Here is a 14,544-nt window from a genome sequence, read left to right on the forward strand (position 1 = left end):
CAAAAAAACCCCATAGTTTTGCAACATGTCTGTGGGCTTTGCCAAAGAGACCTTTCAAGCTTGTGCAGAGCCAAAGTGGCATTTTTTCCTGGTTTCCATAGAAATCTTGGGGAAAAAACCCAGACTACTTTTACTAAAAGCAGAGAGATGCTATGTTCAAGGTTTGAAGCATTTAATCATTTTTGACATGTGCACAGGCTTAATCAACTTGCTTTTGTCTTTTATTAAAATTTATGTTTGTTTTGTTGAATAAACCACAGTTTGCTGAGTTCACACAACATTAAGATTAGGAGCCTTGGTGGAGCAGTGGGCTAATGCCTCCTTAAGTAACACCAGCTGCCTGCAATTAGTGCAGGTTCGAGTCCCACCAGGCTCAAGGTTGACTCAGCCTTCCATCCTTCCGAGGTAGGTAAAATGAGGACCCAGATTGTTGGGGGCAATTAAGCTGACTTTGTAATAATGCCGCTTGGGTGTGTGTGTGTAAAAGCCCTAATAAGCAGGCATATACATAGAATGAAGGCTACTGCTAAGCTTGTAAGCCGCCCTGAGTCTTCGGAGAAGGGCGGGATAGAAAAAGGAATTAAAAAAAAAATTAGGAGTCTAGGCTAGACAACAAGAGACAGTGTACCAGTATTCAAGTCTCGCCTTAACCATGAAAGTTAGCTAGGTGGCCTTGGGCCAGTCATTCTCTGCCAGCCAACCCACCTCATAGGGTTGCTGTTGTAGAGAAAATAGGAGAAGGAAGGTTAGTTGAATATGTTTACTGCCTTGAGTTATTTGTGAACATAATAAAGGCAGGATATAAATAATTTTTTAAAAAAGCTATAATTCATGACTACAGACTTAATGCATGATCCAGTTTAACTGTATCATGGTTTGTTCAAACTAATTTTCTTTTTTTATTGAAAAGTTTTACAGTACATTTTATCTTTAACAAAACAAAACAAAACCCCTCCCAACCCCTCCCAATTTTCTGAATAAACTGAAAAATTCATCTGTGCGGCACCACATAGTTGATCTTTGATTATCTAAATATGCTAATAGGATTTGACCTGGTTAAAACTTAGAGGGGAGAACATCAAAAATATCAGGTCTAGATTAGAAAGTCAGTGGAAGAGGGCAGGGTAAACCACATCTACACTGCTGCCAAGCAAACTTTATGGTGGCATCTATGCGCTCACCAGCTGCACTCAACTGAGCAAAGGCTTGCCTTACAAGATACTAAATTCAAACCAAACTGTGCAAGTTAGATTCTAGGAAAATGGCAGAATGAAAAGAAGTTAGCTATTCGTGGTTCAATGTTTCATGTGAACATAGCTAATGTTTCTATATTGGACCTCTTGTCCCCTGCCTTCAGAATGAAATTTCAGGTTACCTGAGTTTAGCAGGCTAGCGAAAGTAATTTGCATGCTACAAACAAGTATTGCTTTTATTACAAGGCTGTTTAAGATGCACAGGCCGAGGGAATCCCACTTTCAAGCAACTGTGTGCTAAGATATCAGAAGATTTTTGTAGCTCTTTGACGTAACAATTTAGCAAAGTGATATGATCCAGAGCAACTCAGAAAAGTTTCTGAATGCACTTAAAATAGCTAAGCATTGAGAAAAGAGATATTTGTGTTTTGTAGTGGCTGCCTGTTGTGATTCAGGGTCAGCCTGTGGGTTCGGCAGTTGGGTCGGACAACTCAGAGGAGGAGGGGGGTGTTGAAGAGCTTGCTGAGGGGGTTGGAGAGCTTGCTGATGAGAGCTCTCAGTCAGGTCCCTCCCACCTGGTCACGACGCAGACCCAGCTGTGTGAGCCTGACAGCGTGGATGAAGATGACCCACAGCTGGCCCTGTTCAAGGACGCCCGACGTAGGAGGCAGTCAATCAGGAGTAAACAGAGGAAGGCAATGGGGCACCTCGGAAGGAGGCAGAGAGAAGCCACACCCTGAACTGTATAAAAGGGGAATGCGTGGGAGGGCTGGTTTGCTGAAGGCAACCGCTTGAATAGCTCCTGTTTCATGGTTCGTGTCTTGTTCTGTTTGCTTTTGTATCCATAAATTTGGCAGGCTTAGTTCCAGCCTCTTGCCTTCTTGTAAAAGGGGTTGTCCCTGCCTTTTCTGCAGGGCCGGTAGCAGGCTGGTACAGAACACTGCCAATTGTAGATCCATAGGACATTATCACATTTATTTATATCCAAGTGGCTTACTAAAACACACACAAAAACAATTTAGAAGTATAAAATAACACAAATAATATAAGCACAAAAGTGGCATACCATTAGCAAAGCAACTCTTAAGTGGGAGTTCATTAACCATTAATTTTGCTGAATAAAAATGCCTTGAAGACAGGCCTTAAAGAGTACTTTAAAGCAGCAACACAATTATACAAAGGGAAGTAGTCAAGCATTTACAAATACAAAGCATTGTTATTATAATCCTTTCAATGATTCAAGCACTTAATGTGCTTTACTGTATACTCATCCTTACAAAAACTCTGAGAAGCCGATAAATATTATCTGCCACACATTGCAAACGTGAGGCTGAGGAAGGATCATTTGCCAGATGTTATGATGTGCAACTCTAATCACCCTAATGAACAAGGGTGCTGTAAATTGTAGTTCAACTGGTTTGAGGATTATACTTGCTAAAGACACATAGGTTATTCCTCTCTACTTGTATTTAACCATAGCACAAGCTTCTTTTTTTTTCCTGCTGAGTCCCCCATGGCAGTGCTGCCATCATCTTCACAGCCAGTGAGGGAGACATCCTAAAGTCATCCTTAACTGCAATGATATTATAATAATGTTTCCTCCTTAACTGACAGTAGCAAGGTATGTGCAGTTGGTTATACTTTGCCACCTATTATGCTGGAGGTGAAGTCAAGTGACAGATAGTAGGTGGGATCACTGGAAGTTATAGGCTGTTTTGGACTCTTCTCTGGTTTCCAGTCAGCTTAGTCTAGTACTATTCTATTGTCTTCCTAAATACCTGGATACAGCAGTGATCTTCAGAATGGAGTAGCAGGGCTAGATTGCTTAGCTAGCAAATCACCATTTGTTGCCTCTGTGAAGGAAAAAAAGGAAGGGGAAAGAAATCCTAAATAAGAATGCTATTTGTGACTCAGTACCAATCATGGCATTGATGTGCATTTTGGAATAGAATAGAATAGAATAGAATAGAATAGAATAGAATAGAATAGAATAGAATAGAATAGAATAGAATAGAATAGAATAGAATAGAATAGAATAGAATAGAATAGAATAGAATAGAATAGAATAGAATAGAATAGAACAGAACAATACTTTATTGGCCAAGTGTGATTGGACACAGAAGGAATTTGTCTCCAGTGCATAAGCTCTCAGTATACATACAAACATACAATGTACCTACAAACATAAGCTCTCAGAGTACATACAAACAAGAAAGTGATATATCATAAATTACAAGATCTTTAATTTTACATCAGAACAGAATGGGATACACAACAGAAGCAGGGGCATAGGAACCTAGAGGTGACAGAATCCAGCCACCATTTGTGTTGTCACCCATAAGTGCTTCACGTATCAATATGTCAGAATATTGCAGAGGCAATAAAGGTAGGCTAACAATATGGGAGACTAATATCTTGCCAGAGTAGTCTTCTGTGAGCTTAGCGATGGATGGAAAGGCCCCAGAGTAGGTAAGTGAGAATATAATACACCCCTTAGATAGGCAGGCATATATACAGACAGACTGACATCATTAGCATTTTGACACCATTACATTCTGCTAACCATAGCCATAAACCAGTTCTAACATTACAGGAGAAGTAACATACTTCATATACCGATAATCCCCAAGGAAGACATAGGGGTCATATTTATGATGCTGAAAGATTATTCTATTAGTGCGGTATCATGCTATAATTACCCTGTGTGATCAAACCTGGCATGGCTGTCTTGAAAAATCAGCCCAACTGTTCTTGGAGAAAGAGAGTAGCTGTTTGGGAAAAGAACACAAAACACAAGAGGATGGTGGACAAACTGGAAAGCATGGCAATCTCTGGACCAAGGGCTGACTCATCTTCTTCATTCCAGCTACAGCAGTAGATAAACTGATCATCAGTAAGCATGCGAGATCAAAGCAAATCACCAGCAAGCCGCCCTGAGTCTTCGGAGAAGGGCGGGATATAAATGGAATTAAAATAAATAAATAAAATAAATAAGCTGGAACTAAATCTCACCTTGCTAATTAAGATGAGCAGGAGGGGGGGGGGGAAAGCAGTAAGGTCTGAAGAAATGTAATATGACTACAATAATGTGATCATTATTCTAAGCCATATGGGAGAGCAAGATAATCACCTATCTTCCAATCAGGGCTTCAAAGAGCTGTAACTTAGTGCTCACCTTCCACTAATTGTTGAAGGCAACAAAATGAACACTTTGGGATGATTACTTAATTTATAGTTTTGTAGAGACAGCATTATAAACTGGGACTAAGAGCTTATGCAGAATGTGAGTGAATGCATGCCCTCATTCCATTTCAGTTTTGACTCAGTAAAGTAAGATCTTCAGGTTCAAGGATAATAACAGAATATTTATAGCACATATTGTTATGCATAATTTGAAGTAGAAAAGAAAGAGTCTTCAAAAAAAAAGTCAAAGCATATGTCTATGGGATAAGATCTGATCATTTTCAAAGTGAATTTAATGAAATTTGGTTCACCCTGTCCACAAGAAGGGCCCCACCATACTGGATAATTTTTGGCCAGTATCTAACCTCCCCTCTTGGGAGAAGTTGGTCGAGCAGGTAGCTTGAGAGTCGAGCATAGCAGCATCAGAGGGTCTTGGAAGAAGTGGATTATCTGGATCCCTTTCAGTTTGGATTCAAGCCTATGTATGAGAGAGAAATGGCATTGGTTGCCCTTTTCAATGACCTGTGGCAAGGGAGGGCTGGGGATCGTGCATCTATCCTTACCTACTTGACCTCTCACCAGCTTTCAATACCATTAATCATGGCGGTCTTCTGGATCAGCTCAAGGGATTGAGGATGGGTGGAATAGTATTGTGCTGATTCGCCTCCCGTCCCACCCTCCCCCAGGGACAATACCAATTGGTGGTGATTGGGGAAGAGAGGTCCTGCCCTCAGTAGGTGGGGTGCTGCAGAGTTTCGTGCCCTCTCCTCTCCTATTTAACACCTATAAGAGGCTGCTGGGTGAGTTTATCTGTCACCATGGGGTGAAGTATGATAAATATGCTAACTATTTATACATCTCTCCCCCAATGAATTAAACAGTGCTGTGAACATCTTATCCTAATGCCTGGATCCTATGAGGGTCTATATGAGGAACAACAGGCTTCAGCTGAACCCTGGCCTGCCAAAGACTATGCCATCTTTGGTCCTGGATGGGGTTGTGTTGCCTGAGACAAATCTGGTGCACAATCTGGTGGTGTTCCTGGATTCACAACTCCTGCTGAAGAGCAGTTGTGGCTAGAAGGGCCTTTGCACAGTTGTGTGTGCCACTCGTACCCATTCCTAGATCAGGAATCTAGGACTATTTTTATTATACTATTACTATTACAGCATAGTGTATCCAACAGTGGTCATTGTTAATATGATATTTGTTTTGGACAACAACTTCGACACTTAATACAGTGATTGAAACTGAGTGCACTAAATCTCATACTAAGATTTCTAATAGACCATCCTCAAATACTTTGTTTAATTACCAGCAATCTGCCAGTCCTTCTTCAAATTATAGATTAAATGGTTTAAACATTCAAAAAAGAAAATGTCTTCCTTCTTCCTGTATCATTTTTTTTTGTATCTCCATCCTGCCTTTAGTTTTGGTAACTCCTCCCCTGCACAGGTGCTCCTGCTAGAGGATATGACAGTTTACACATGTTTTGTGTTATTTTGTTTTTTGCTAATAAAAGTATCACCTAACTATAGACTTTGGCAGTGGCGTAGCGTGGGGGGTGCAGGGGGGGCCGGCCGCACCGGGCGCAACATCTGGGGGGGGCGCGCTCGCACTGAGCTGCTCAGGGAGCCCCAAGGGCTGCACAGAGTCGGCTTGGCTCCGCTCTCGAGCTGCTCTTTCTTGCAAAGCGAAACGAGTCCGGCAGGTGAGATGGGCGGCCACATAAACTGAATAAAATAAATAGAAGCACCCAACTCTCCGCCCAGGCTCAGGCCAACCGCAAGCGCCCCGCAGGCGCCCTGGCAGTCTTGGCCGAGCGAAGACGGACCCGCCGGCCGGCTGGCCTAGCTTCGTGCGCATGCGTGGCTTTATTTAGCGGGGCTCACGTGCGAGCTTGAATGCAGCGGCTCTTGCAGGTCGGAGCCCCGCCCAGCCGCCCTCGAGAGGGACCCGGAAGCATCCCGCATGCGCGCGACTCTTCTTGGAAAGTCTATGCCGCTGCGGGGCGCGTCTTTTCGGCGGTGCCATGACGTCACCGGGTTAGGGGGTGCAAATTGCCCCGGGTGCTGACAACCCACGCTACGCCACTGGACTTTGGATTTTTTTCCTCATGGACCAACATAGCTCTGATGGCTTCTTAAAATTCATTTGTTTTAAAAGACATAATTTCTTCAACACATGCACTAATATTTGCAAAAAGGACAAAAGGAAAGAAACTGAATACCACACACTACCAAATGATTATATTTTTAATACAAAATAAGAAAGAAAAAGGAAATGTGCACAAATCAAACCAAAATCATACAGTCAACAAGGATCAATAATCAGCTTCATCTCCCTGCCTTCACCTCTTTTCTACAAAAAATGTCTACCAGAATAGGAAGATCTTAAAATAGTCTTTAAACTATAAATTTTGGTCCATGACAGATGAGAGCTGGAGGTGGTGGCTGTGAATATCAGAGATTCTTGCTGGAAATAATTAGATCAACAGACAGATTCATTTGAATACTTTGTAGAGTTAGGCTAATTTTTTTTTTTGAACTGGCAAATGGGAAGAGCAAAGATTTTCATCTGTCAGGAAGCCAGGAGCTTGGCTCAAATGCATGCATGCTTCAATCTCAGAGCTATTTTTTCTCAAGTAGCTTCTGGACCATAGTCATAGCTGTAATCATTATTTCTGTAAATAGTACAGTCATATGGTTGAATGCCAACAACAACTAGATGAATCCTGAGGCATGCCATAGTACAAAATGTTTCCAAATAAAAACAAAAACAGCAATCTCTTCTTCCAAAAGTTTTAAAAGAAAACCTGAATTCTCTCAGTGACCTCTAAAAGGCATGGAATGTAGAAGGGGAATAGAAAAGAAAGGGAAAAAGCAAAAGCTAAGCACTAACCGTGATATGGCCTATTTCAGTGACTTCATCATTGTCAGTATCTTGATGTGGATGACCCATGAAACAGAAGCGCTGTCTTGAGAGGATGGGGAGATACTAGAAAAATTTGTCTCAGGTTCTTTGATTTACAGAATTAGATAAAGGCTACACTAACAATGTATCCTTTTCATTTCGTCCCCATTGCCTCTATGACTGCACCTCATTTCCATTTTGAGAAACACTGCTTTAATCTGTCTCATATAGCATAATCATTCCAACTGTAGTACAACATGGCCATGACCAACCCATCCACTATCGTTTAGAGCTCAAATTAGCCAAACAATTTGATTTTTCATGTACCAGAATGCTCTGCTTATACCAGACGGCCTGGAAAGCCTCAATTTTTTAAAGATGTGATCATGGTATCAATAACTTTCTGTAAGCTAAGCTACTACTCTTTTAACCTCTTTATTCTGTATATTTTCTGGGAAACTATCAATTGTTGCATCATCTCAATTGATCTCTAGTACAAGTGATGGACCTTCATCAGCATTCACAATGTATCTGTTGAAAGTTGAAGGTTGAAAGTCTTCAGATTGAACTATAAAGAGTACATTATTTGTACAATCACAAAACATTATGGAATGACCTGGATTAAAGTCTGAGTAATGAGATTCCAGATTTCAGATCTTATGAAGTCAGAAGGTCTTTTGTTGATTAATAAGCTACACAAACATTCTGACTCTGGGGACTGTTAAACAGCCCAAACCCCCCATCTCTTATTTGACATCTGAAACAATCTTAGTACTTTTCTTAGATTTCTAAAGGGAATGGCTCAGTCTTTGTTACACAGCCCTAACCCCTTTTGTCTTTTATTTAGGGCAGGCATGTCAAACTCGTGACGTCACGTGATGTCGCATGACGTATCTCGACTTTTCCCCCATTGCTGGCAATGGGGTGGGCGCGGTTTCGGCATGATGCATCCGGTGGGCTGGCAGTTTGACATGCCTGATTTAGGTGGTGACAGAGTATTCTTTCTTTTGACATCTTATTTATTGTTGAAAAGTCAGCCATCTTATTTTAAATTTTTCTTGGGAAAACATTTGCAGTTTTTCCAGCATCTATGGGGGAGGTCAAGATTATGGCCGTGTCCATATGACTGAAGCTCTGCCCCACTTTGCAGTCTCTTATTTGTACTACACAGAAGAAAAAAATAGCAGAGCTTCGACTTGCATCTATGACTGTCTTTTTTATTGTTTTTTTTAAAGAAAATTGCTTTCCCCTGGCCATCTTGTATCAAAATTTGGAAACATGCTATATAGTGCCATCTCACGCTTGACTCATGAAGCAGTTCTTTGCAAATACTTCAAGATGTTGGAATATTGTTGCTGATCAGATAGAATTCTTAAATGTGCCACAAGGGAGAAAGGAAATTTCTTTGCTTCAGCCCATTTTAGCCTGCTGACTTTGGAGATGTTTAAAATTAGCTCACAAAGCTAGTAATTCCATGAACATGATTAATTGGGTGGAATATGGTAATTATGTTAATTGTCAAAATTCCTGCCACTTGGCAAGCAGATCTGTAATATTTGCAGCTGCTGTTCATGACAGCTCCATTGACCTGGCACATAGTCAGATGGTTTCAGGAAAGAGGGCATATTTAACACCTTCGTACATACCACCCGTTGCCCAAAGTGACAGTGGTTATAGAGAAAGGTGATGGGTGAGAAAAAAAGTGTCCACAAAAACTTAAATAATAGAGCATTAAAAGAACTTTTAAAGAAATAAACCAAGCACATTTTAACAAAAGGCAATATATTCATATTATTCCAGAGACCATGCAAACATCAGCTGCTGAAAAGTTAAAAGAAAGAGAATTAATTATAGAAATAAAACCATCTGGAATAAAAAGGTGGTTGCTTTGACCATTTCTAGATTAGACCTATTTTGGTTTATTGCTGGTACCCCATGTGCAGCCCACCGACCCAGCTCTTTGGACTTGAGCATATATTGGATGGGGAGAGAAAGAAGCTCCAGGCTGAGTTTTGAATGTTTTTCAAGTCAGACAAATATCTGAAAAAGGTTTATAGTTAGATTCTTATTTTTTTTTTCCTATCAACATTTGACAGAGCTTCAACCTTGCTAGTCCTTCATAAGTGCTTTTCAAAGGAAAGACAAAAAATGGAAATAGACGGAAAACAGGAGAAGGAGAAAACTGGAAAAAATGACATCACTTGGATATACTCTTCTGCACAATTACACCAAGAGACATAAAGACTGTATATTAAAAGCTGCGCTTTGCAGACTGTATATTAAAAGCTGCGCTTAGCAATACAGGACTAATAATACAGGGCCAACATAAACGAGAGGTAAAGTTAACCTCCCTGACTGGTCACTCATCATGTCAAAACCTGCCCTTTAAAAAAAAAGACAAAGACAAGCATGAAGGAACTGAAATGTACAGAGGCTGAATTTCTCTTCCAATCTTTTAGGGCTAGGAAAAAGGGAATTATGTACTTTAAGAAAAGATAGAAAAACTGCAGGGAAAATACAAATTTGACAATGGTTGGGCAGCAGTATTATATGGCTGCCCCCACAAGCATCCCAGAGAAGTGAAAAAGAGAAATGGTAGCGACAGGATTAAAGTCATTCCTCACAAACACACTTTTTAAAAATGTTTGATGGCATGGTTGTAGACACCATCTTTCATGTATTTTTTTTTACCACCACCCCTCCCCTTCCATGGATGTCTTTGACTATCCACAAATAACAGCTGTTGCTAAGGCCAATGATATATTAATGCCTGCTATTGTTAACATGAGAAATGTAAAATTAAAAAGTAAAGAAACGATGACCTTTAGATTCATCCATGTCTGCGTATGTCAAAATGAGCACCTTCCTTAAACCAGTAAGGACCTTAGGCAGAAAGGATTGGCGAATGAGCTTATATAATCCATATAAAAGTCCAGGATAATGAAAAATTAATTAATGCTGCACTAAGTTAAATGGCAGGGATATTTTAATTATACAAGAATTAAGGATATTATTAGTATGTAATCACTCTATATTAATATAGCCACTAGTGAGCTCTGTTTTGAAAATATTTCTTTCAGCTGCTGAGTTGCAGCTGAATTTGAGAAGGTTTTTTAAAAAAACAGATTACAAATACCGGTAATTGAAAAAGATCAGGGCCTAGGGAACATATTGGCTGAAAGTACATTGTTGTTTCTGGCTTAGAATGCTATATGGCTGCAACTATTGTGACCTGCAAACTGTGGTTTATAGCAGTGTCCATAAAAGCCAGGATAACATCAAGTGATGAAGCACATCATGAAGGAATTCAGTGATTGACGCAATCACATATTAAATTTTGTGATGACATCATCACATCATGATGCACATTCTCCTCCACTACTGCTGTTGTCAGATGCTCATGAACTTGGCCATGGATACAAGGATATTGTCTGTTAACATAAAATACTGCAATTTAGTAGAGGTTCCATCTGGAAGCAATTTTTGTTGTTTTCTCACATGGTTCCAGGGGGTAAAATTAGGAGTAATTGAAAAAAAAAAGAGCTTCCTTTTCCATTTCTCCAGTGTGAGCAAAATTCTGTTCATGGGAATGCTAGATTTAAGCACACCAGAGACAAGATTCAGTAGTCCTGTAGGAACTGGAAATAGGCTATAGACAAAAAACTGGAGGCCATGTGGCTGGCCAAAAAATATTCCTGCATCTTTTTCTGTTCAGGAGGCTTCCTGATAAGCGTTTTATTTTGCAGTCATGCAGTTTTCACTGGAATTCTCCAGTATTCATTCAGAAGCCAATCACCAATTTCTCTTTTTTTCTTACTGGCAAATTAAAAATGCTGGTCAAAAAAAAAAGAAATAAAAAAGATTGAAGTAATGCACCAAGCCTTTTAAATAGTAATGAGTAGGAACTTTCCATCTTAAGGTATGCTCAACTTACTAGCACCTCTCTCAACAATAAGGAACAACTTATAAATGAATAGAATTTTGTATGATTTTTACAGAAAAAGATAGAATAACTCTGTGGCAGTTTAAAGACACAGTAGGATTCAATTCCTAGCTTGAGTGGTGGTCCTTCCCTCCTCCCAACCCCCACTCCCCCCCCCACCCCGGCCCTGGGCTGCTGCCATAGCATCTTCTTGAAAACAGAAGGGCTCACTTTAATTTGAGGCTTCAGAGTTTCAGGCCTGACTCTGGACACCAGAACTCCTCTAAAAAATTGACGGTCATTTTTAAAGAAAAGGAAATTTATTACCTTTCTATACCTAGAAAATAATGTCATTTACATTATTAACTTATTTCAACATTGCATGAGGTGCCCTTTCATCCCCCATGCTGGCTAAAGTAACTAGCAGTGATGTTGGGGTAAACATATTCATCCCTCTGCTTTTTTTTTTTTACAGAATTGAGGAAAACAAGAATGAGCTGGTTAATTGACTGAAGTCCCCCCCTCCTAAGCGCCCCCCCGCTTTTGTTTTGGGGCAGCCTGTTTAAGAAAACTTGCTATGTGAGTTTGGTGAAATCCCAATATTTCAGACATTCACAACAAAGCCACACAGCACCTACAGAATAGGAAAAGTGCATCAGAAACTGCTTCAGGTCAGTAAATCCTCTACCAAAGTTTTCCATTTTTTTACATCTTTTGCTGGAATGTACACTCACCATGGAGTGCGTTGGTTCACATTGGACTAATTGCTGGGTGTGACTCATTCTGTGCAGAAGCAGCTGGGACCTTTGACACTGTTTTCCCCTTGTGCCAGAGCCACCCTCCTCTCTGCCCATTCAGGGCTTTCCTGTATGAAGATCTGAAGGAGGAGAAACTTTTTCAACCTTTTATTTTTTTAAAATATATATATATATTCTGTCAACTGCTTGAAGGTACTATATAAGCACATATCTTCCTCATTTCCATCATTTCATCAATACTAGCAACTCATATCCCACAGTTGTTCTGTGGCTTGGTAAAATGTGACTTCCCTCTCACCCAGTTAATATAGAATTAATATAGTTAATGTAGAATTCTCAGAAGTAGGAGCTTTTACAATAGCATTGATTTTTCCCCCTCTAGAATATGTCATTGCCCTTTTCATCTCCCATGAAGGCTCTCTGCTGCCTCATTGTTCCCTTAGGTTTCCATGGTTAGTCATCCTGGCTGTTCCACTGCTCTGCTATATTTCTCTGTGCCCCCTTGCTCATTCCAGAGTCCACCATTTTTATAATACTTAATAAGTTTCCAGCAAAATGTCATGGTGGGACAACATGGAGAAGAGAGAAAACTGCTTGAGAGCTGTGGTGGTGCAGTGGTTAGAATGCAGTATTGCAGGCTAACTCTCCTCACACTGCCAGGAGTTTGATTCCTTTGATCCTAACTGGCTCAAATTTGAATCAGCCTTCTATCCTTCCAAGGTTGGTAAAACAAGGACCCAGATTGTTGGGGGCCATATGCTGACTCTGTAAACCATTTAGAGAGGGCTGTAAACCACTGTGAAGTGATATATAAGTCTAAGTCAGGGGTCTTCAAACTTGGCCCTTTTATAGCTTGTGGACTTCAGCTCCCAGAATTCCTCAGCCAGGCACACTGGCTGAGGAATTCTGGGAGTTGAAGTCCACAAGTCATAAAAGGGCCAAGACCCCGGGTCTAAGTGCTATTGCTACTACTCTGCTTAAAATCTGGGTTCTATGCTGGGTAAACAGAGTGCCAAGGAGGTGGAGCACTCAGCCTGAAGACATGCAAACTGTAGCATTCTTCCTACACACTCCCTGCCAATGCAAGACTAGACAGTCATGAAAGGGGGAAACATCATGTTCTTTCTTCCCCTCAAGCCAGGGTTCTCCCCCACCATATCCTTGCTGCGATCTGTCAGGGGGGTGGTGTCACATGATGGCCTGGACTGAAACATTCCTCTATGTACTGTACAGTTCTCTGTGAGTAGAAGAGCTTGCCTGCATATTCATGCATGACAGGCAGGAGACACTTTGCTAATTACATCTGTGTAAGTTGGGGTAATGATTGCCTCAGGAATGCAACTTTGGGTCCCTCTGTCCCTTACAGCTCAAAACCTGGCTTGCAAGAAGGCAATCTTGCTTCTAAAATCTAATCTGAAAAATGATCAACTCTTTCATAATTCAGGTTTTAAACATTCGCTGTATTTCCAAATGCCATATGCCAGCTGCAGTCCCTAGCACGCATACTAATATGATTCATTGATTCCAATAAGATGTGACTGCATTTTAGAAATTCAACAATACTAGCTTATGAATTTGAATAATTTAACATAGGACAGAGACATAAGACATAAGACTCTATGCTTTGCACTAAAATCTAAAATATCTGAATACCTAAACACCAAGTATATAGGTCTATACTGGTGCCTCAATTTGATTATTTTACAAAACAGTTCAAGGTCCATTATAAGTCCTTTAAAAATACCCAAACACATGGAAAACTTCACTGTCTAAAAAGGATCTCTTTGTAAGAATTTCTGTTTCCACCTATACATCATAGTTCATGACATGTCCTTTTTTCCAGTGTCTCCTCGGCCCTTGTCTGCTTGGAACTGAAAGCTTTATGTAGTTTATCTTCAGTGTGCTGGAGTATAATGAGTCTAGTGGGAACACTTTGTTTTTGGATTCTTGACTGCTTCTGTAATTTCTTCTGCTTCTAGTTCCTCGGCAGTTGCATATACATGGACCACAACACTTGGAATAGTTTCAGTTCCTGCATAATGTTCATATTAGTCCCCTAACATTTATTCAAAAACAGCAAAGGACAATTTGTACATTTGATAATACAACATGCACGTTTTCCTAATGCCTTGCAAATGACCACTAACTAAATAAAATGGAGGTTCCATATAAGATGTGGTTATGGATTATAGTTGGCTATTTGCCTTTTGCTGATGACTGTATCCTGGCAGTCCATAGCTGGACTTATGAAAGATCACTCTGTGCTGGTAGAGAAGCCAATCTGCATTTTTGCATGGTGGTACAACCCAGATAAGAAATGGTTGTATGATATCAAACCAGATATGATTGAGGGCCAGTAGAAAGGTGAAGAAGGATCTTCCACCCCCTGCACAAAATTGCTGTCTGATGAACAGCCCGCTCTTCCTTCCTGTGGTTCAACACTTTCCAAGTGCCTTGCAAAGGGAAACAGCAGCCTGTGGCATGCAGCAGCAGGAGGATATTATGCTATGAAGGGCACATGGGTCAATACCCATAGCTTGGCAGTCCTTCCAACATGGCTGATCACAGTCACCCA

The sequence above is a fragment of the Vipera berus genome (genome assembly GCF_964194415.1).
Source record: "Vipera berus genome assembly, chromosome: 2".
Taxonomy (NCBI): Eukaryota; Metazoa; Chordata; class Lepidosauria; order Squamata; family Viperidae; genus Vipera; species Vipera berus.